Source organism: Carassius carassius, chromosome 33, assembly GCF_963082965.1.
Source record: "Carassius carassius chromosome 33, fCarCar2.1, whole genome shotgun sequence".
NCBI classification, from domain to species: domain Eukaryota; kingdom Metazoa; phylum Chordata; class Actinopteri; order Cypriniformes; family Cyprinidae; genus Carassius; species Carassius carassius.
Genome location: NC_081787.1, coordinates 10298714 through 10321577, shown reverse-complemented (window position 1 = coordinate 10321577; position 22864 = coordinate 10298714). Strand labels below are relative to the sequence as shown.

The 22864-nt window shown below is 41.0% G+C and overlaps 1 long non-coding RNA gene across 1 annotated transcript in view; it reads right to left on the bottom strand.

The window, feature by feature from the left end:
- Nucleotides 1–298: 298 nt before the first annotated feature.
- The window catches only part of LOC132114226 (uncharacterized), a 44408-nt gene continuing 21842 nt past the window's right edge, over nt 299–22864 (bottom strand). The window contains exon 3 of the long non-coding RNA XR_009425265.1: nt 299–477. This is a non-coding gene — a long non-coding RNA (uncharacterized LOC132114226). The remainder of the gene's footprint in view (nt 478–22864) is intronic.

Below are 22864 nucleotides of genomic sequence, written 5' to 3'. Positions count from 1 at the left end.
ACTCAGTCATTATTTTAACAAAGGACAAATTAGATACCCCACAGGCAAGAAGAGTGTATGAAATAGTCACAATTTACATGTAGCTGGCATAACAACTACAATTAGTGATAATACCTAAACTATTTTAAGAGGTGACCATAACGAATCAGTTTTAAAAATCCTTTTTGTAACTCTCAAACGTGATTCCTAATCATTTCTTTTATTAACGGTGACAGAATGTGCTTGCTGAAAGGCATCCATCTAAAAGAAGGATATAAAGTGTCTGAGCAGTGCAATGAAAGGCCAACAATTACAGAACAGGAACAAAAAGCCTTTTATTTCTTCATGAAAATCTGTCTGCACAGACATTGCTTGCCTAAATGTAGTAACCTTCATGTGTCGCTTCACACTGATGAAATCTTCTCAAGGAAAGCGTCTCATTGTTTTAATTGCTTCGGTGCATGTGTGCAGCTGTTCGCAGTAATGAATTGTAGCACCCTGTAACAAAAGAGACAGTCTCTTTATTTGGAACTGAAAGGAACAGAGAAAGAGGCAGAGAGAGAGAAGAAGACTGGCTGAGTATTGTAATGACAGCAATGTTTAGAAAACAATCAGTCTGGAATTAAATTGCACTTAAGATACAGGGCTTACTACTTCACAATAAAGAGGCCATTTTGAAGACTGCTTTGCTCATCAAATGAAACTACAAACTACTGTTTTTAAGGTTAGTAGTCACTGTTTAACCCCTAATAAGGAGGATGCTGATATGTTTTTATTAAAACCCTGAAAACAAAACAAAACAAAAGAAAAAAGTTTGGAAGAGGTACCTTTTTGTACCTTGAAACTCTCAAACTCACAAGTGATTGTATGTTTGAGTCAGTCGAGTGAATCATTTAATGAATCTGTTAGCTGACTCATTTACTGCAAGTTACTATTGCCTAGCAGTAATGCTTAAAAAACGTATTTAAAGTGTAATAATATTTTGCATTATTACAGTATTTTTGAGCAAATAGATGCAGCCTTGGTGAACATAAGATACTTCTTTCAAAAATATCTTAAAATCTAATCAACCTTACACTTTTAAATGGTAATGCAACTTGAACAGATATTTTTTTTTACAAACTACACAAATAAAATGCAGAATATTTTTTATAACTGCGCCAAAAACATCAGCAGCAGTTTAGCTGTGTGGAGACTGTTCAAATTGTATATTGGTTCATTAACATGAACTATCAGAATTAAGAAATTCACCAGAATGAATCAGATGTTCCCAGTGCTGCATAAATTATGACAGAGGGCAGTTAAACCAAAAATATTTTATTATTTTCTCATTCCGTTTGGCTGCATGTATTGTGCAGCACAACTTAACAAAAAATTGATGTAGCACATGTAGTAGTATTTTGTCAAGCTACATGGCTAGACTGTATTTTCAGCCACTGAAAAATGTACAGTAGTAATTTTAGTAACATTGCTACTTCCAGTTGTTAAACCTCATACTGATCATGACTACTGATGCTTTTAGGAAACCCCATAATGGACAGAAACACTTTAGATGACCTCTTGCATACATGTGGGGTGAACTAATTACAAGTTTAGCTCACAAGCCCAACAGTACATCATAAAGAAAATCCTGACAGGGAGAATAAAACCTTATTTCAGTGAACATATTACCTGTCAATCAGCGGCAGTGCAGAGAGTGGTTGGAAGCCAAAGCTCTGGAAAGGTTTGGATACTGACTGAAAGGCAGAGCAGAGGGAGAGGAGCGCAACTTTGGCAGAGAGCCCTAACAAGCTTGTTTCTTATGTTTCGCAAAAGGAGTGAGTGAAACATTTGGATATCGTAAATGCACACCTGCACAGCAAAATGAGCGAAAACTCTTAAGAGGGGCCTGTGGCTATGAATCAGAGAGAGGGAGAGAAAGAGAGGGGGAGGTATAAGGAACAAGCGTTAGAAGGGCTGGTGAAAAGATGAGAGCGAAGACGCGAAATAAACGAGGAAAATGAAAAGAGAACTTAAAGCTATTGAGTGCGCAGGTGATAAAGAGACAATTAAAAGACAGAGAAGAGAGAGATGCGCAGAGGGTCTGAGGCACATTAGAGAGACATAAAGACACAGGGGGATAGACAGCCTAGCAACTCAGACTCATTTTAATGGAGCCTGCCACATCTCTCATCTCTCAAAGGGAGGCACATTTCCTCAGGCTTGGAAAATGGTGCTGATGCAGATAAGACTTGGAGAGTTGTTTAGTCAGATAGAGGCCATGCAAATGTCCGACAACTTCTCTCTCCCACCACTCCTACCTGAAGTTTTCTGGCTCTGTTGCAAAAGAAATCTCCTGCAGTTTTGTTTGTTTAGTGATACTTTCAAGTTAAGTCCTGATCGAAGCTCATTTGCTGGTATTTATCCATCATAAATGTATTAATGCAGCGAGGAAGGACCTGATCTAAACTTCAGCTATGATGCTAATTATTTTCAAATGTGAGCATCTTTATGCCCCATGAATTCGAAAGGCAGAACAAAACTGGTATATTAAAGGCAACAGGGCTGTTATTTTGAATCCAAATTTTATCTTGAAAATGCAGCATTATAACCTGTGCTTGAAGTTGTTAAGATTGCAGTGCCAAAAACATTGGCATCAATGTTTATATATATATATATATATATATATACACACATTTGGTGTTTGGAGGATTTTTCAGTGTTTAAATAAATAAATAAATAAATAAATAAATAAATAAAAATAAAAACTCTTGTACTCACCAAGGCTTCATTAATTTGATAAAAAATAAATAACATAATAATATAACATAATTATATATGGTGGTGTTGGCGGTGGTGTTGGCGCAGTGGATAAGACACATGCCTTTGGTGTTAGAGACCCGGGTTCGAATCCACTGTGAGACACCAATCTGTCCCTGAGCAAGACACTTAACCCCCTCGTTGCTCCAGAGGCGTGCGACCTCTGACATATATATAGCAATTGTAAGTCACTTTGGATAAAAGCGTTAGCTAAATGAATTAATGTAAATATATATATTACATTTTTACTTGAATCACAAAAACTGTAATATATTATATATTGGCCTTTCCCTGTAGTGGCATTCAATGGCACAAAAATGTAATTTGGAAATCACTCTATGAATATGCCATTACAAATAAATGAAATAGAGAAAAAGGAAAATGGAGGGAAACAAAATAGAAGAAAGGCAAGAATCTGAGATTTAAAACAGAAATTAAATTGGCACATTTAAGAAATTTATAGGAAGATGGTGAAAGAAAAATGATTTGGTCATAAAATAGAGGGTCGTTTTGGATAGACAAAAAAAAGGAGGAAAAAGGAGGTGTAGGAAAATACTTTTTAAAGAGAAGTGAGTGTGACAGTTCCTAATGCAGCTGTCAGTGCCGTGCTTGGGTTGCAGATACACGCCGTCAATGCTGCTTGGGATTCTACCGCTTTTAAATGAGCTGGGGAATGCCAGCCTGTCGCCCCGCGACGAAACCAGCTATGATTCACCATGCCATTAATCTCACAAGGGAAATCTGCCTGGTTTTGGTGCCCCTTGCCCCTCCCATCCTAACCTGAGATGTATTCATAAATGCCTCCCTCCACTGATCGAGCTGAGATAGATTGACAGAAGAAGAGGGAGCCCCAGACTTCCAGATGCAGGCAGGATGAAACGAGCAAAGATTTCAATATTGTTCAAGGATCTATAGGCTGTATTTCTCCTCATGTAGGAAAATTAAACTATTTCTTCTTTTCCTTCTTCACATTTGAAGAGATTATGGAAAGGCTGTTATGTCACTCTTAAATTATCTGATCCAATTAGGTACCTTCTAATGTATGCTGTTCAACAAAAGCCCAAGGTTGTTGTGGACAAGTCTGTTTTAAATCAAGTAGAAATGCACTGAATGCATCATTCACTGAGTGCTGTTAAAAGGCTTTAGTTCCCACCTCATTCAGTTGTATACTGTTTTATTACTTTCATCGGCTTCATAGCGCTGTTTTATGAACTGCATACACCCCAATTGCCTGATTACATATCTCTTTTTAAAGTCGGAGGTTATTTCTTTGTGTTTAATGAAGATATACATTATACACACACACACACACACACACACACACACACACACACACACACACACACACACACACACACACACACACACACACACACACACACACACACACACACACACACACACACACACACACATATATCAGCTTTAAAAAATGGCTTTTTGACACTGAATGCACTCACTCATTCTCACACAGACATATTATGAAACTAAACACACTAAAACACAGATAATACAGAGATTAATAGCTATTTTTACAAAAGCTAAATGAAACGGAACAAAATAATTCTCCTGTTATGCAATACATTTTCATATCCCCATTTATAGGGATAAAATAACAACTTTGGGAAAAATAATAATAAACTGTTCAGTTGTTTTAACATTCCTTTGCTTTGATTGGATGTTGCCATTTTGGCCTACAGGTGCACTGTACTAACTTGCCATGAAAAGATGGCAATTTATTAAGAAATGTCCTATGCATTTTAAAAATGAATTAGCACGATGACAGAAATCCTATGTAAAAAAGTAAGAGACTTTTCCTACAAGGTTTGGAACTCTGCCATGTTTTTTCCTTTATTTGTCTCTGCTTAATTTGATGGCAAAGATTCAACAAGGTTGATATTCTGCACATTTTTTGGATGGAGAAAAAAATTGGAAGTGTCCTGCACAGCTCTGGTGTCAGGGCTCATCATTTGTTGAGCAACCATCATGTTTTGCATTAATAAGCTCCATTGGATACAGAAAATATGACCAAAATGGAAGGCGACAAAAGAGGAATTCTAATTCACAAGTGTGCACAGATGCTGTTTGCAAGCTGTAAACAATCTGTCAACTGGGAGGGGCATTTGAATGTTTGTTTCAATATTTAGCAATGCTAGTGAGGAACAATGTACTAAAAGACTAGAAAAGTGTTTGCTTTTACAGTGTACTCTTACGGGACTTTAAAATCAAATACAAAATGACAGCATTTGAACAAAACACGTATGTGTAATGTGTTTTCATTTCCTTATGCTGTCCATTAGGCGTTAATGTTTGTGGTAATGAGCGCTGGAGGCAAACCAAGCTTTGTCAAACAGCCTCCTCCTCCTCTCCCTCCTGTCATACTCATGGTCTGAGCTGCATTAAAGCCCAGGCGTCCTCCTGCAGGCAGTGCCGGGGCCACTTGTGTCACCAAGGCGGTCCCCGGGATTGCTGGAATGTGGCAGGAGCCTTGGAGAACTCCCATTGCTAGAACTCATCATTTGAAGCTATACCGCTATAAGAGGCAGTGTGATTCATTAAGCCCAGATCCAAGTACTGAGGGAATGGCATATGAACCTCCAGCACTTTTACCTCTGATATGCCCCGCCTCCCATGTCCCTTTTCTCATTCTCCAGATGGGCTGCTGCTTTGCTTGCCAACCATTGCGGCATGTCAAGGAAGGAAAAAGAGAAAGAGACCATTAATGTCACTCAGCCTGGGAGACATGTAGATGCTTGGAACACAGAGCACTTAGATTCTCACTTCCTGACATACGGAGAGAGCTGAAAGCAAGCAAGTTTATCAGAATAAAAAGAAATGAGACAGAAAGAAAGCAAGTGCGAGAGCAAAAGTTAGAGGGTGTGGTGTAAAATATGAAAAAAGTGAACACAGAGAGAAGGTATGGAGAGAAATGCTTTGTGGAAGCCTATAGCACAAGATTCTTCTATTCTCTCTCTTTTCACCATTGTGTCTGTTCTAGTTTCCTCTTTGTGCTTAAATCTGCCTGCGGGATTAGACAAGCCCTCTGTCTCAACTTTTTTTCTTCCTACTTTCCTTCTTTCTTTTCTACTTTAGTTTCCTTTCCAAAGATGCTTAGTTGGGCTCTATCTAGTGTCCTGTCCTACTGCGGAGTTTAACAAATCCCCACACAAGTCCTTGCCCCAATATAGGACAGAGGAAGAATGATAAACTGAGCAAAGCAAGAGTAATCCCTTAATGAACTGAGACATTGTTACTCATCATCCTCTGACCATAAAATTGCCATTCATGCACTGTAGGAAAGAACCAGGCAATGCAATTTTGAACTATTGCACTACATGTGGATCTGTTTTACAGATACTTTGTAGTGCAACAAGCATCGTGTCATATTGAGACTTTTATTATTTTAATTATCATTAGGAAATAAGGAAAATGCCAACTGGCTCACTTTTTATGTTTGGGATCCCAGAGAATATATATATATATATATATATATATATATATATATATATATGCGATCTAGGAAAACCCAACACATGGTGAAATATTACCTTTTTATACCATATGAAAACTGTGTAAATTTTTCCCTTTTGAACGTAACTAAAGTTTTGGCTATCTGAATTTGGCTGATAGCTATGCTTTGCCGGAATGGAATTTTGAGAAAAACGGGTCTAAAGTGAGAAGGGTTTCACTTTCACTTCTACTTAACGACCGCTGTCTGTCAGGAGCGCTATACTGCATCATTACACAAACAGACCCTGAAGAGGACAATTTTCTGTTGTTTATCATGATGAGAATAGTCTCTAAACTTTTGATCACACCTTGTATGTTCGGATAGCACGAATAGTGTACCTTGTAGTTAGAAAAGCGAGCGCAGCGCACCTGTCATTGACTCCTCCTTTTTTTTTTCCTGCAATAATCAAGTGAATTTTGCCAAGATATTTTCAGAGATGATAGACAAGATAGTACTTGAATTAAGCCCTAATTGACCAAAAATGTACATACCTAATTTTTTTGAATTTCCTGAATATGTCCCAGCGTGACATCTGACGGGTTTTCCCAGATCGCATCACATATTCACACACACATATATTTGCATAATTTTGAAGATTACTCTACAAGATGGCACCACGGATGGCCACCTTGATGCAGAGCTCCACAGTTGCTTCAATGTTTTTGTTAGTTTGTGGTGTTTTTAGTTATATTTCTACAATCAATTTCAGCAGTGATGAATTGCTGAATAATTTGTCTGTACACACCACCCAATATTTCACCATTTTGACTATTCTAATGTTTTACTACTGGACATTGTAGTTGGCGGAGAGGGTGTGCTGTTCAAGCGCTTTGAGATACACAAGCAAATCAGTGTGCTCCTCAAACTCTGCCAGGGAAATGAAACTCCATCTGGTGAGTCTCCACTCTCTACCCAACAAAACGAATGAACTTCTTCTGCTCTCCTGGGTAGATAAGGACTTCCAGCTTTTCAGGGGTGCATTTCACAAAAGCATTGTTAGCCAACTATGGTCACAAGTTCTATCATTACCAACATAGTTCAACAATTCTGTTTCCTGAAACCATATTTCAAACAAACAGCATCACAAACTTACGTGGAACCACAGCTCTCGACCCAGGGTTAGAGGCATAGTTTATTGTTAGTAAGACATATGTTCTTAAATAAATTATGCTCTTGGTCACAGTCATGACTGGCTAGTTAGTTTCCACAATAATGCATCAAACTATGGTGCTTAATCAGTGAGTTACGTTGTTGTACAGGAAATGCACCCCATCTGTAAAAAGATGGACTAATGAAGCAAAGCAGGATTTACAAGCCTGCTTCGACTGCACTGATTGGAGTGTTCTTGAAGTTGCTGCCAACAATCTGTACGAGGTCACATACACTGTAACATCATACATGACTTTCTATGAGGATATGTGCATTCCTACCAGGACTAATTTTTACTTATAATAACGACAAACTGTGGTTCACTGCAAAACTCAGACTCTGTCAGGCTAAAGAAGATGCTCACAGGATGGGGACAGATTCTTGTATAAAAAGGCCAAAAACACACCGACAAAGGAGAGCAGAGTGGCTAAGAGAAACTACTCTAAAAAGCTATAAAACCAGTTTTCAGCCAATTAAATTTGGTCAATTTTATTTATTTATTTTTTTATGTCTTTTTTTAAGCAAAGCAATTGAATGACTTGGAATATAGCCCACAAATCAAATGGACTACAGTTATGGTATTTTTTATGTGCTTTTTGGAGCTTTACAGTTACAATCACCATCCTCTCATCCCTCATACTTTTGTTTCACGGATGAAAAAGTCTTATGAGTTTGGAGCGACATGAGGGTGAGTAAATGACAGGATTTACATTCCTTTCATATTGCTTCTGCAAAACAGTATCTCTTATTTATTTTGAGATATTGTACAGGCCTTTATTTATAATTAAAATACGTTGTGGTTGTAACACAAAGTTTGCAGAAACAACAACAACAACAAAAACAGATACTGACAAAAAGTTAATTCTGTTGAATTTGTTTTTTATTGAAGAGTGTAACTTTTAAATGATTCAGAAAAACAGTGAAACCTGAAATAACACATGGAGTTTTAATTATTTAGAATAAAATTTAGTTTTTCACTGAGAAATATAATTTTGAAAATTAATGTATTTATTCTCAGCAGTTTTTCATAAAAGCTTAAAAAACTAAACTTTTAATATTGTATGCTCCTATTTATTATTATTATTATTGTTATTATTATTATTTTAATGAATCAGATAATGAATCACTATAAATTATGTAATTATTGTGGTGCAAAAGTTTTTCTACTTTGAAACTAATTTGGTAAATATAAAAGGAAACAAATAATATTAATTTCTTCAGTGGATTCAAATGTATTCATATGGTGATTGCAGTCATGCAACATGACTTTCTTCTTGGATTTCCTTAATGGATTTATCAGGGATTCTGTGGGGAGGAAGTTCATGATGTAAATTGACAGTAAAAAGCTGTCTGTTTGTGAAGAGCATTAATATTGTACTTCACAAACAGACAAGAGTGTCTCTAATTAACCCTCTACGGGTTGTCTTAATTCATTTACATAGATACGAAATGGTTGTAATAGATTGTATTCCCTAGGTGAGGATACTTGCGCTTTTGAATCATATCAAAACACTTTCCTCTGGTTAAATGTTAGAGAGCACTCCAGCCCAGTGGTTCATAAATATCTTCTTGGTCTGAACACAAAAATACTGATTAGGAAAACACTATAAAGGGTGAAAGCAAATGGGCGGACATCAGATATTTTTTATGTGCATGATTTTCTCCGCAGAGAGACATGGGCCTTTCTGGTTTCCAAATGACGGCCAGAGAAAGATACATTTATTGGGCTGGATGAACTTGCGACATTCACTACCACAAGCTGCTCTGCCATTTTACCCATGGAACAACAGGTACAGGACTTAGTTACAAAGACAAACCTCACTTTCAGCCATTTAATTGAGACAAGCAATTACCACTGAGCACTCACACCTCCTTTAATGAAATAAATTATTCTTTCATGGATTATGCATGGTTTAGTTTCTGTAAACTCTGCTTTTAGTTTAGTGGATTTAAACGCTTCCTAATGCAAATATAAAAATACCATGTTTTATTCCTGGCATTAAAGGATTTCTTTCCCATCATGAGCTACTTAAGAGCATAAATCGACACTATGTGACCAGTGGAATCCTCCTGGCTGACACAGCCCTCACTTCAGAGCACACCTCTGAGATACTTTACTCTTGCTTAGCAAAGAGGCTTGTCATTTCGTTTAAGCCAGTGAGAGAGAGGGGGAGGAGAGAGAGTATGAGAGAGAGAGAGAGAGAGAGAGAGAGAGAAAGAGAGAGAAAGAGAGAGAAAGAGAGAGAAAGAGAGAGAAGATGCCTCCTCTGGTCTTCACTCTGACTGTGCCAAATAAGTGTTGATGTGCAGCAGGGTGAAGCAGGGCTGACAGTGCCCCACCACTAATCCGGAGTTAGCGTTCGGATGGTTTTTCTCCCAGCGGAGGTAAATACCTGGGCGTGTGACAGAGATAAGAGCAGCAGCAGGTTTTAGCATCTTTTGCTAAAAAGGTTTTTCCCTAATTATTTCCATTTTTGGAGCATCGAAGGCTACAGTGTTCTGAATAAACTCACAGAACTGCAGGTACGTCAGGAAGTGCTCATAACATGTAAACATGCGTACACTGACATTAAAGTCGAATTAAAACAAATGTTTTTTTACTCAGCTTTGGGTAAGATGAAGATTTTAGTTAGTATTTCTTTAAAACTAATCTGGTTCTGCCAGCCTTGCTAGACTAAAATCCCCAAATCCCCAAAATTAGTGGTGGGCATAGATTCATTTTTTAAATCTAGATTAATCTCACTGTAATCTTGGGATTAATTAAAATTAATCTAGTTACCCCATCTTTTAACTTTTGCCATCTGGCCGGCGCCTCAGAGCAGCAAATACCAGAACAGTCAGGCACAAGAACAGTTTCTTCCCCCACGCAATCTACCTCATGAACAGTCAAATGTTCCCCACTTATGCAATAAAAATGTGCAATATCCTTATATTTATTTGTTACCCCTCCATCCTAGTACATCCCTGCATTTTACTCAATCCTATTCCATTATAATTTATAGCACAATTGTTTATACACTTATTTATTTGCCAATTTTTTTTTCTTTATTTTCTATTTTTGGCAATAAAGCTCTTTCTGATTCTGAACGTACCGAGTAGCGGACTGCAAACGCGTCCTGTGTGAAAGCACAATCAGTATGAGTCTGTGCTGCTTCTGCACCACATACGTAACGCACACGGACTGCATACGCACTGCAGATGGAGTATGTGTGAAACAGGCGTGAGTCTTGTCAAGGTTTCCATTGGGAAGCTTCTTTAAAAAAAAAAAATCCCTGAAGCAATATATATATATATTACGGGTGTAATGGTACGCAAAAATCACGGTTCGGTTTGTACCTCGGTTTTAAAGTCACGGTTCGGTTCATTTTCGGTAAAGTAAGGGAAAGAAATGGAAACAAACTGCAGGTTGTTCATTACTATAAACTTTTTTAACAATTTGTTTACACTTTTTTAAAATACTTTTTAATAAAATATCTATAAAAAAAAAAAGAAAAAAAAAGAAATAAAATACTGCTGCTTAAAATACTTATTAAGTTCTCCACTAAATAAAATACTCTCAGTCTCAAACCAATATCATATAATAAAATATAATGAAAAATATAAATAAATATATATGATTACAGTGCAGCATATATTTCTGCAAGCGTAAATATTTTGGAAATATCAATATTAATTAAGGCTATAGGCAAAGGCATTTCTTCTGGAAGAAAGCTAATACGGGTTTTGAGGGTATTTATTTCATACTAAAACAGCTTATTTAAATTAATATATATATATATATATATATATATATATATATATATATATATAATGTATAAGTTACACAAACTGGTAATGTCATAGTGGTTTCATGTACTGTAATCGAATATAGCCTATCTATGTTGAACCGTAGACAGCACACGCAGTGTTAATCTAATAAAGATCTTTATCGCTAGCAAACAATAGCCTTTGCAGATTTGCTTTCACTGACTGTAGATCCAGAGCCACGTCTTCAACGCTCTTGGTGTTCTGAGTGAACCGCTTCAGACAGCTCAGCGCGTGAGGCAGGGAACTGAACGAATCATTCAAACTGATTCGCAAACCAATTCACTGGTTTGCCATCTGGTTTGATCAAGCCTTTGAACATAATTGACTCAAAAGAATGAATCATTCGCAAATGGGCATCGCTCATTGAGAAAAGTAGATGGCACATTTGGAATAAACAGAAATATTTATAACTTGTATTGCTTTAAGATAAAATAACGAGAGGAGCGTTGCCCACGGTAACAAAGTAAGAGTTTTTTTTCCACTAAAAATACCCATATTTAAATATACTCCAAAAGTACTTATCCAAAAATTGGGTAACTTACTCAAGTAAATGTAAAGAAGTAAATGTAACTCGTTACTACCCACCTCTGGTTTGTTGTTAGTGAAAGTTAACTGCTGGTAAGCCATGCTAGAAGTAATTTTTATCTAAGTAAATTTAATATACATTTGTTTTATCAATTTACTTACATTTAGAATCTATTGTTGTGTTAGTAAGGCTTTTTCAAAATCTAGATTTTCCAGGTTGACATTGCCACTTGTGGTTGGGGTATTTGCATTGTGCTGTAGTTAAATTCCACTGTGTTGTGAACTTTTGTTTGCTTTGTAATGTTGTTAACCTATTAAGCCTCCACATGAACCAATTTCATACAAAAAAAAAAAAAAATGGACCGGAAAACAAAATAAGCTGAATTCACCAACCACAAAGAAGAACAAGCCATCGGATTATGCTTCAAATTACTTATTCATTTGTGGAAACCTGCAAAGAATTATATTTTGCAGATGCTATAAGTGAACCTTTTTTTTTTTTTTTATATCAGTGCCTAATTGTCAGATATATGTTATTTTAAAAAATGTCAAAGAGTACAGCAGATTACATGCTTTCCTGTATGTCCTTTATGTTCTTAATTTTAACACCACACATGGAGGTTACTATTCACCACTTCACTTCCAGGTTCAAAGAAGCAGTTAATTCTAGTCTGTTCAATTATAGATATGCCCTGTAGATAAACCATCTTCAAATGTGACTGTAGGGCTCTATTATGATTTCACAATTATCTAAAATACACCCACCTCTGCCTCAGCTCACCTAAGAGCTGTTGTGTCAGAGCTGCGGAGCTGTCAGATGCTTGATATTTTTTCTTTTGGGGCCTGTTTGTCAGAAGAGCATCTCTTGTTATTTGGGAAATGTTTGAAATGAGAGAAGGCTGTAGACACAGATTAGAAATGAAAACACTTATTGAACTCTGCATGCATTCTGTCACGAGGTACTGACAGCCAGAGGTAAGTACTAAAGTGACGTTTAATTCAAAGAGTGTTGCACTGGGACTAAAGTATCAGATTTATCTGATCCTAATCTCTGGGTATAAGCCAATGTCTTGAGAGATAGTGAGAAAGAGAGTGAGAGAGAGAAAGAGAGGGAGAAGAGAGTATATAGGCATTAACAGAAACTAAATCTGCAATACAGGTGATAGTAAGCAAAGTCACTGGTTGATAAGCTTTATCATATTTGTGGCCCTATGATTTCTGTAATGCGGAAAACTCAGACAAAATCATAGAATCCAGTCATAAAAACTGAATTTACTGTATAACTTGGATTGTCACAGAATTTAACACATTTTGGATGAATTAATAGAAGATATATCTGTGCTCTTGGTCAAATTTGATATGGACTAGTGTCTGTCAATATTAAATAGCAAAAAGACTAATATTTAAATATGAAATCTGCATGTTCTGTATGCCTATGTGTAAGTGAGTGGAACGGTTTTGTCTACTACACATAGTCAAGCATGTGTGATACTCATGGTGTGTTCAGCATATGGCTTCATTCACAATATAAGTGTATAGGAATGACAACCACATACTTGTAGGTCTGAGTTTCGAAAAGTCCTGTACACACAGCAGCTTACAGGGATTTGAATACTGTCTGTATGAACACTAAAGACAAGCCTGTACTCTATTTGTAACAATCACCTGTAACCAGCAACAGTGACCAAAGTGAATGTCACAAAACCACAAAACTGTTTGGAGCAGCTCCGGAGGACAGTGGCTGGATCCAAGTCATCAGACATACAACTCAAACAGTATCTGCAGCTCTGGAAGTTACGGAAACCACACATGTAAACCTACAACATGCTAGACGTATATATATATATATATATATATATATATATATATATATATATATGCAATGCAGGGTGACTCTCTTGCACTGCATAGCATGACAGAAAGCTTTGTCCAGTATGTTTCATTCACATAGTGACAGGAAATGGTTTTGAGTCCTGAAAATTCATGGGTGTGAGAAATCCATAAAAAATAAATGGAAAAAATTGAATATGGGAAAATAATTTGGTATTGCATAGACCCTGCATATTATTGCAATAAATATTTTCAGTCTGCATGCATATAGTACCAAAATCTCCCTTTTGTTATTAAGAAAAATAAAAAAATTCTATAGGGAGAGACAGATGCAAACAATATGTTTATGTAAGATCACTGAGCATCATTCCTTTTTTGAAATAGTTGTGCTCCCCCTGTGTACTGCCCTCAGTGCAGAGGCCGCTGGGGGTCTTGTTCTTCAGATGTTCCTTTGCTCAATGCTCTGTCACCATCCTGTTGCATAAAGATGGCCAGAAAAAAAAAAAAAATACATAAATAAAATAGTAGGGGAATGAGGGCTGAAGATGGTCCCCTGGTGCCTGGGAAACAGTTATATGTTTGTAAACACACAGTATAACATGTCAAGTGTGTCTTGGTTGTAGAATGTGTATTAAATGTGAACAGGGTGAATGAGAGTGGTTTATATCAAACACAAAGACCTCTTGTAATAGACCATTAATGTCAATTGTGATGAAATAAAATGAGGTATTGAAAATATTAAACATTATTCTCATCCCAAAGCCATTTTCAGTTTCTGCCTCGTTTCAAACTCGCTGTTATAGTTCTTCGCATGTTGGTGATGGCCATCTCTCTTGGGTTTCATGCATGCAGCATGGAAAAACAAAAATCACAGACACTTCATGAACTCACTTCAAAAATAGGAAACAAGTAAGGAGTTTATAATCTATTAAAACATTATCCTATGAATGAAAAGGAAAGAAAGATAGAGTTTCCGACAGTTCTCTTTTACTTAAAACTTTGAAGACAAGCTGAGCAGAGAGTGGCCAGGATCACAGCTCACAAACACCTGAATTATGATGTTTAATCATATCTACTGCATTTGCTGCACATGAAGAACATTTGTAACTTCTCCCTTACATGATTTACTTTCATATCCTCCATAGCTGGCCTGGAAACAACCCCTCGGGCACTTCCTGTAAGATTTGAAAAGTATTGAGCAGACTACATGTAGTTCACCTTTATCATCTGTCACAATCACAGTTAAATCACTTAGGCATAATTAAAGCTTCTTGATCAATATTAATGTCCCTAAGTGGCATTAAAAGTGACCTTCAAATCTCTAAAGCTCTTAAACTGCATGAGGGGATGTTCTTAAACCACAAAAAAACGACACTTTCTTTGCAGCTTCCCAAAAGAACAAACAAAGGCAGTCGGAATGAAACGTACAAACCTAATTAGGGATAATCTTTAATGTCAAGACAAGCCAAAGGGTAGTAATAACTTCCATGGCTGTGCATTACACAGTGGAGATTGGTCATATGTTTGCCATTTCCATTAATGTTGTGTATCTCATTGTGTATTTCTTCTTCTAAGCTGTAGAAGTGGATGAAGTGCACTGATTCCAACAATCAAGGCTGATGGGCCAGCCAGTGCCATTTAATCTTTCACAACAAATTATTCTATTTGTTTGTTTGCCTTTGCAGCTCCCCTCATCTCCTTTTTCCACCCCCGCAGTATATTTTGAGGAATGCAATTTCAGAGAGAATGAAAGGGCAATGTTTTGTTTGATTCAATCAGTATTAAATTGAACTGGATCAAATGAGAGTCCATTATCTGAAGGCATTGTTTGTCTCTTGGTGTAATGAGGGCCCTGTTCACACGCTGGTGTTTCAACCAGCACATCTGTCCAACTGTTTCAGCGCAATAGATCTTTTATTACCACTGTGATGATAATCTTGTTGTTTTGTACGATAATTGTATCAAATAATCTCCTTTTCACAGAGACAAAGACTCAGCGGTGATGGGATGCCCTGAAGTTCTCAGTGAGCTGTCCTCCTGAGGCACAACGAACATTCAAACTTGACATGGATTCACAAACCGTGCTGTGACACTTCAATCAACATCTCTAAAAAGTGGTAAGCTACCATCTGTGGAGTGATGACATACACCCTCTCGTAAAAAAATTTGATTGGATTGTGATTAAAAAAAAAACAGTACAATACAATAGAAGAAATGATCACACATTATATTGCTATATTGTGATAAAAAAAAACAGTACAATACAATAGAAGAAATGATCACACATTATATTGCTATACTGCAATGAAATCTAAATTGCTAATGACTAACTGTGACACTAAACCATCTTAAAGTATCACTGCTCCAGTATTTATTTATTTATTTATTTATCTATCTATCTTGTTTCATTTTTAACTTTAAACTTTTATCAAAACTATACTGAAGCCAGATACAGCACACATGCAAAATGTAAGTTTTCAACATTTAATTTAGAAAATTTGAAAGGATAAATTGTATTATTTCAGTATTTATTTACAGTGTATTTTTACAATGATAAAACACAAGTATGAAACATGAAAGTTATGAAAACAATATGTCTAACATTAGGCTGTGCTGATACATTTTCTCAGAATATTGCAGCAATACTTATGATATGTGATGATACAGGTATCACAATGTGTACTATATCATGATACCAGCCCTATTCTAGGCATGTTATGCAGCATATGAGCATAATGGTTGTTTATATTAGTGTCATATACAGTATGCATTTGTTTCACAATTTGGAATTTGTTCAATGCTGAAAACGTACTCGGTTACTAAACGTAACCTCGGTTCTCTCTAGAAGAGCTCTCTCGTACTGCGTCTTAGCTAAGACGCTACGGGAAAAGTCTCTTTTCACGAAATACTGAAGCAAAAAATTATCCTTAATTTTGTATTTTTGTAAAGCGCATTTGCAGCAGTACACAGCCATAGGCGAGACGGCCTTCGCGCCCTTCTTGCCACTTCCCGCCGAAACGGGTGTGGCCCAACCTATAAAAGGAGCTCGAAAAGGCTGATTCACCTGATTTATTTCATCGCCGAAGCGAACCAGAGTGAATCGTGCGCACGGCAGAGAACGCAGTACTCGTTCGCTCTTCTAGAGAGAACCGAGGTTACGTTTAGTAACCGAGTACGTTCTCTTACGAGAGCTCTCTCGTACTGCGTCTTAGCTAAGACGCTACGGGAACCCAATGCAAAACGCCGTGCGCGCAGGGATCACACACCAATAAACCTGAAGCAACGCCCAGGATTTACAGTGCACAGTCACCTGAGGGACTCACAGAGAGTCCAGGACAGAAAAGGGGGAAAGCCCTCCGTCCCATAGCTAGCAGCATCCGTAGATGCGGCAATATGACATTTGGGCAATGCGGGTCTTACGCAATACTGCCCATATAACAGTCGGCAGCGCATAGCGCTCATGAACTCAGAATTCCCCTCAGGGCCCTGATTCGACTATACCGACAGCAGCCTTGCTTGCAAGGCGGGAACCTCCAGGTTATAGAACCTGATAAATGTAGACGGCGAGGCCTAACCTGCCGCCATACATATATCCTGCAAGGAGATCCCAGTAGACCACGCCCACGACGAGGCGACGCCTCTTGTGGAGTGTGCTCTGACGCCCAACGGGCACTGATGGCCCCTGGAAGCATAAGCTAACGCTATGGCGTCAACTATCCATCTGGATAGAGTCTGTCTCGAAACAGCCATTCCCTTGGAACGTCCACCGAACGAGACAAACAGCTGCTCCGTCTGCCGAAAGGCAGCATAGCGAGACACATAAGCTCTTAAAACCCTGACAGGGCAAAGAAGACTCGAGTCTCTATCCTCTCCTGACACCGGCAGGGCTGACAGGGCAATAACCTGAGCCCGAAATGGCGTGTTGAGGGATTTCGGCACATAACCGTGCCTAGGTTTGAGTATGACCCTTGAGTCATTAGGCCCAAACTCCAAGCACGACTGGCTCACCGAGAGCGCGTGCAAATCACCCACACGCTTCACCGAAGCGAGAGCCAACAAGAATACTGTCTTGAACGACAGATGCTGAAGGCTAACCGATTGGATAGGCTCAAAAAGGGGGACCCTTCATGGCCTCCAAAACCGCCGAGAGGTCCCACATAGGGACTGACGGAGGTCTGGGAGGATTCAGCCTCCTAGCTCCTCTGAGGAACCGGATGACCAAATCATTCCTTCCTATTGACTGACCGAGCGCTGTTTCAGAAAACGCTGCGATGGCGCGCCACATAAACTTTGAGTGTGGATGGGGCTCTGCCCTTATCCAACAGCTCCTGTAGGAAGGAGAGAACCTCCGTCACCTCACAACTAAGGGGTGAATATCCTCGAGCTGTGCACCAGCTGGAGAACACCGACCACTTCGAGGCATACAGACGTCGTGTTGACGGAGCTCTAGCCTGAGTGATGGTATTCAGCACTCCCACTGCGAGATCAGCGGGTAACCGTTGAGCGCCCACACATGGAGGGACCACAACTCCGGTTGAGGGTGCCAAATCGAGCCCCTGGCCTGCGAGAGGAGGTCCCTCCTCAACGGTACTGGCCACGGGGCGACATCTGCTAACTGCATCAAATCTGCGAACCATGGTTGGTTCCTCAAAAGAGGTGCTACAAGCAGTATTGAACATCTCGTTTCTCTCACCCGTTCTATCACCTGTGGAAGGAGGGAGACGGGAGGGAAAGCATAAAGCGGGCAGCACGGCCATTCCCGTGACAGCGCACTTTCGTTCTTGGAAAAGAACGCAGGGCAGTGAGCGTTTTCGCAGGACGCGAAGAGGTCCACCTCCGCCCTGCCAAATCTCTCCCACAACAGCCGGACTGTTTGCGGGTGTAGAGACCATTCGCCTGTAGGAACATTGCCTCTGGACAGCCTGTCTGGACCCAGATTCTGTAGCCCAGGCACATGCACTGCCCTCAGCGAACGCATGTCGCGCTGAGCCCAAAACAGGAGGCGTTCCACTAGCCTGTACAGGTTTCAGGACCCGAGACCGCCCTGGTGATTTATGTAGGACACCACAGACATGTTGCCCGAACGGACTAAGACGTGGTGATCCTTGATTTGGGGACAAAAGCGCATCAGCGCGTTCTCCACTGCCAGCATTTCCAGACAGTTGATATGATGGAGCTTTTCCCTTCCTGAACATAGGCCAAAGGACGGTCTGCCCTCGAGCTGCACTCCCCATCCCGAAGTGGAGGCGTCCGTCGACACCATCTTCACATTCGGGGAAGTCCCCAGGCTTACACCTGATCGGTACCAACCGTTCGCTGTCCAAGGTGCCAGAGCTGTGTCACAGAGCTGATTGACCTTGAGATGCAGCCGGCCAGACATCCCACGCTCTGCGCGGCACCCGCGTCTTTAGCCAGAACTGCAGGGGGCGCATGCGGAGCAGGCCCAGCTGCAGAGCCGGAGATGCTGAGGCCATGAGGCCCAGTATCTTCTGACAGTGTTTGAGCCTGGCCCTCGAAGGCGAATCTCAAATATCGCCTGTGGTTTGACGCTATCTGTATTTGAAAATACACGTCCCTCAGATCTATTGACATGAACCAGTCCCCTCTGCGAATCTGCGCGAGGAGTTTCCTGGTCGTAAGCATTTTGAAACTGCGTTTCATCAATGCCTTGTTCAGCTGTCTTAGATCCAGTATGGGCCTGAGACCCCCGTCTCTCTTGGGCACCAGAAAGTATCTGCTGTACAGCCCCCCCCCCCCCCCCCCCCCGCTTTGAGCTTGAGACACAGGCTCTACAGCCCCTTTGCTCAACAGTTTTGATATTTCGGCCCGAAGTATGTGTGCTACTTCTGTTTTGACCGTAGTTTCGACGCGCGCTGAAAAGCGCGGAGGGCGTCGAAAAAACTGTAGCGAGTAGCATCTCTTTATAATGCCTAGCACCCAATCCGAAACCCCTGGAAGCGCTGACCGTGCATCTGCATGAATGGCTAAGGGCTGGATGCGAAGCGCGCTCTGTTGAACGGGCAACGGCGACGCTCGGGTGTGCTGCGCATTTGAGGCAGGGAGCGCGCTGATCGCAGCGGGCAGATCGCTCCTCCTCGACCCCGTCCCGGCGCTTAACCGACTGGGGGAAGGCTGAGCAGGTCCCGTGGGACTCGATATGTCTGCGAGTAACTGTGGGCTGCATATGTGCACATTTACCACTTTCAACTCGCTGTCTGCCTGTGCAGAGCGTACATGCACGGGCCTCGTTTTTACAGAAGCCACGCGCCGTATGTGACATAGTGTATGTGGGCACTGGGGAGTGGGCATGTTTACTATGCGGCGCGCTCGACCGATCTGTGTCGATCTTATGTGCGCGAGCCCTGTGTGCAGGGCTGTGCTTACATGTGGAGATGGGCACTGAGGAGTGGGCATCGTCACTGCATTTATAGCACCATCGGCCGTGGCCGGACGAGCGTGCATGGGTTTTGTTTTTACAGAAACCACATGACGCGTGTGACATAGTAATTGTGGGCACTGAGGGGTGGGCACGCTTACTATGCAGTGTGCGTGATCGACTTGAGTCGCTTTTATGGGCGCAGGCCCTGTGTGCAGGGCTGTGCTTACATGCGGAGATGGGCACTGAGGAGTGGGCATCGTCACTACATCAGAAATAACACCTTTTTCGGGAAATATCTGGGTAGCCGTGATAACGGTTTTTGTGTGCAGGCAAGCGGGCAACCGTACAGGCTTGCGCATTGCAAAAAATGCTGAAACAGTCACAATCTCTGGAACTGAAACAGCGGCGCGCTAAGGTGAGAGCCCGGCCACAGCGGAACTCGTACACCGGCGCTACGATGAAGCAGCCATCGTTAGTAGTGCCGACGCAGCGTCACACAGCAGGCTTTAGATGGCAACACCGATTTTGCCGCCGTCCAGCAGAGGGCGGACAAAGGTGCGTCGCTATCGCCTGTTCCACCGGCAGAAGTGAGTGGTAGTTCCTGTTTTTAGCATCATCAGTGTGGAGAATGCTAGTGAGACAGACGAACGAGTTCGCGCTGAATATGGAGCGTTCCAAGCCTTCGCCACCTCTTCGTGAAGCTCAGGAAGAAATGAGGTGGGCTTTGAGAAGTACGCTCATCCGAAAAGGAAATACCATCCAGCCGGGAACGAGAGGGGGGGCGCTGGCGCAAACCACTCGCGGCCGAGACTCATCGCGGCCAACACGAGCATTCGCCCCGGCTCCTTCTCGATGTCAGCTCGTCTGCTGGGCTTCTGAGCAGAAGGCGTGAGATCCTCGGAGCTCGCCCAGCCCTTACTGCCCGAAGCTAGCATAGAGCGTGTGTCCTCTTCCCCCGGCAAACAGCGGGCGCGGCCCACCGGGAAGCGATGCAGGGGGGGCCGGTGAAGCAGGGCGAACCGGCGAGCTCGGTTGAGCTGAAGACGGTTCCGGAATCCGCTGGAAGCGATGCTTTTACGGCGCCTCAGCGCAGCGGAGAATGCAGGCTCAGAGAAAAAGGCCAGGCGAGTCCTCAGAGTCACCATGGCAACAGCTCGCAGTGGGGACATCCGCCGTCAGCGAGTGCGAGCGCTGCATGATCTTTACCCAGGCAGGAGACACAGATGACGTACCGGTCTCCCTCGCTGAGTGGGGCTCTGACGAGCCGCAGGAAGGCATCTTAAAAAAGACGCGAGCTCTTTTACGAGTGTGTGTCGCAGAGCGAACACACACACACACATAAAGAACAGCTATAGGCGCCGGATAGCGCAATAGGAACGGCAGTGGAAGGCGGCGATGCCAGCAGCTTCAGAATGGCTCGTCCTGCTGATGTGCTTTCTCAGACGGCGCTTGCTTCCTCCGTGATCCGAGCTCCTTTTATAGGTTGGGCCACACCCGTTTCGGCGGGAAGTGGCAAGAAGGGCGCGAAGGTCTGATGTTGCATCAGCCCGCGCTCGATAGGCTGTGCAGTTGCCGCAGAACAAGCCAATGATATTACTAAATGGGCCCAGGAATACTTTCAGAAACCACTGTCGGTAAACACAATCCGCCGTGCCATCAGCAGATGCCAACTAAAGCTCTATCATGCAAAAAGGAAGCCATATGTGAACATGGTCCAGAAGCGCCGTCGTGTCCTGTGGACCAAGGCTCATTTAAAATGGACTATTTCAAAGTGGAATAGTGTTTTATGGTCAGTCGAGTCCAAATTTGACATTCTTGTTGGAAATCACGGACGCCGTGTCCTCCGGGCTAAAGAGGAGGGAGACCTTCCAGCATGTTATCAGCGTTCAGTTCAAAAGCCAGCATCTCTGATGGTATGGGGGTGCATAAGTGCATACGGTATGGGCAGCTTGCATGTTTTGGAAGGCTTTGTGAATGCTGAAAGGTATATAAAGGTTTTAGAGCAACATATTCTTCCCTCCAAACAACGTCTATTTCAGGGAAGGCCTTGTTTATTTCAGCAGGACAATGCAAAACCACATACTGCAGCTATAACAACAGCATGGCTTCGTCGTAGAAGAGTCCGGGTATTAACCTGGCCTGCCTGCAGTCCAGATCTTTCACCTATAGAGAACATTTGGCGCATCATTAAACGAAAAATACATCAAAGACGACCACGAACTCTTCAGCAGCTGGAAATCTATATAAGGCAAGAATGGGACCAAATTCCAACAGCAAAACTCCAGCAACTCATAGCCTCAATGCCCAGACGTCTTCAAACTGTTTTGAAAAGAAAAGGAGATGCTACACCATGGTAAACATGCCCCTTACCCAACTATTTTGAGACCTGTAGCAGAAATCAAAATTGAAATGAGCTCATTTTGTGCATGAAATTGTAAACTTTCTCAGTTTAAACATTTGCTATGTTATCTATGTTCTATTGTGAATAAAATATTGGCTCATGTGATTTGAAAGTCTTTTAGTTTTCATTTTATTAAAATTTAAAAAACGCCCCAACTTTTCCGGAATTCGGGTTGTATATGTTTCCCCAATTCACTCTGTTATAGGCCTTTACAAGAAAGTGATTGCATTTGGCCTGATGTTAGTGTAGTATCTGTTAGTTTACAGTTAGTGTTATATGTCACATTTACATAGTGTTATAAGGACATATATTAAGTGTTTCACTTTTGAAGTATATAAAGTACTTTATCTTTCTCTATAGATGCAGAATTGTTAGGTCATAAAGTAATGCATGTATTTGATCATAATTGATTTATTTTAAATCATGTATTGTTGCTTTGTGCTAAACTTAACTTCTTAATACAGCACAGAAAATTTTCCACTTC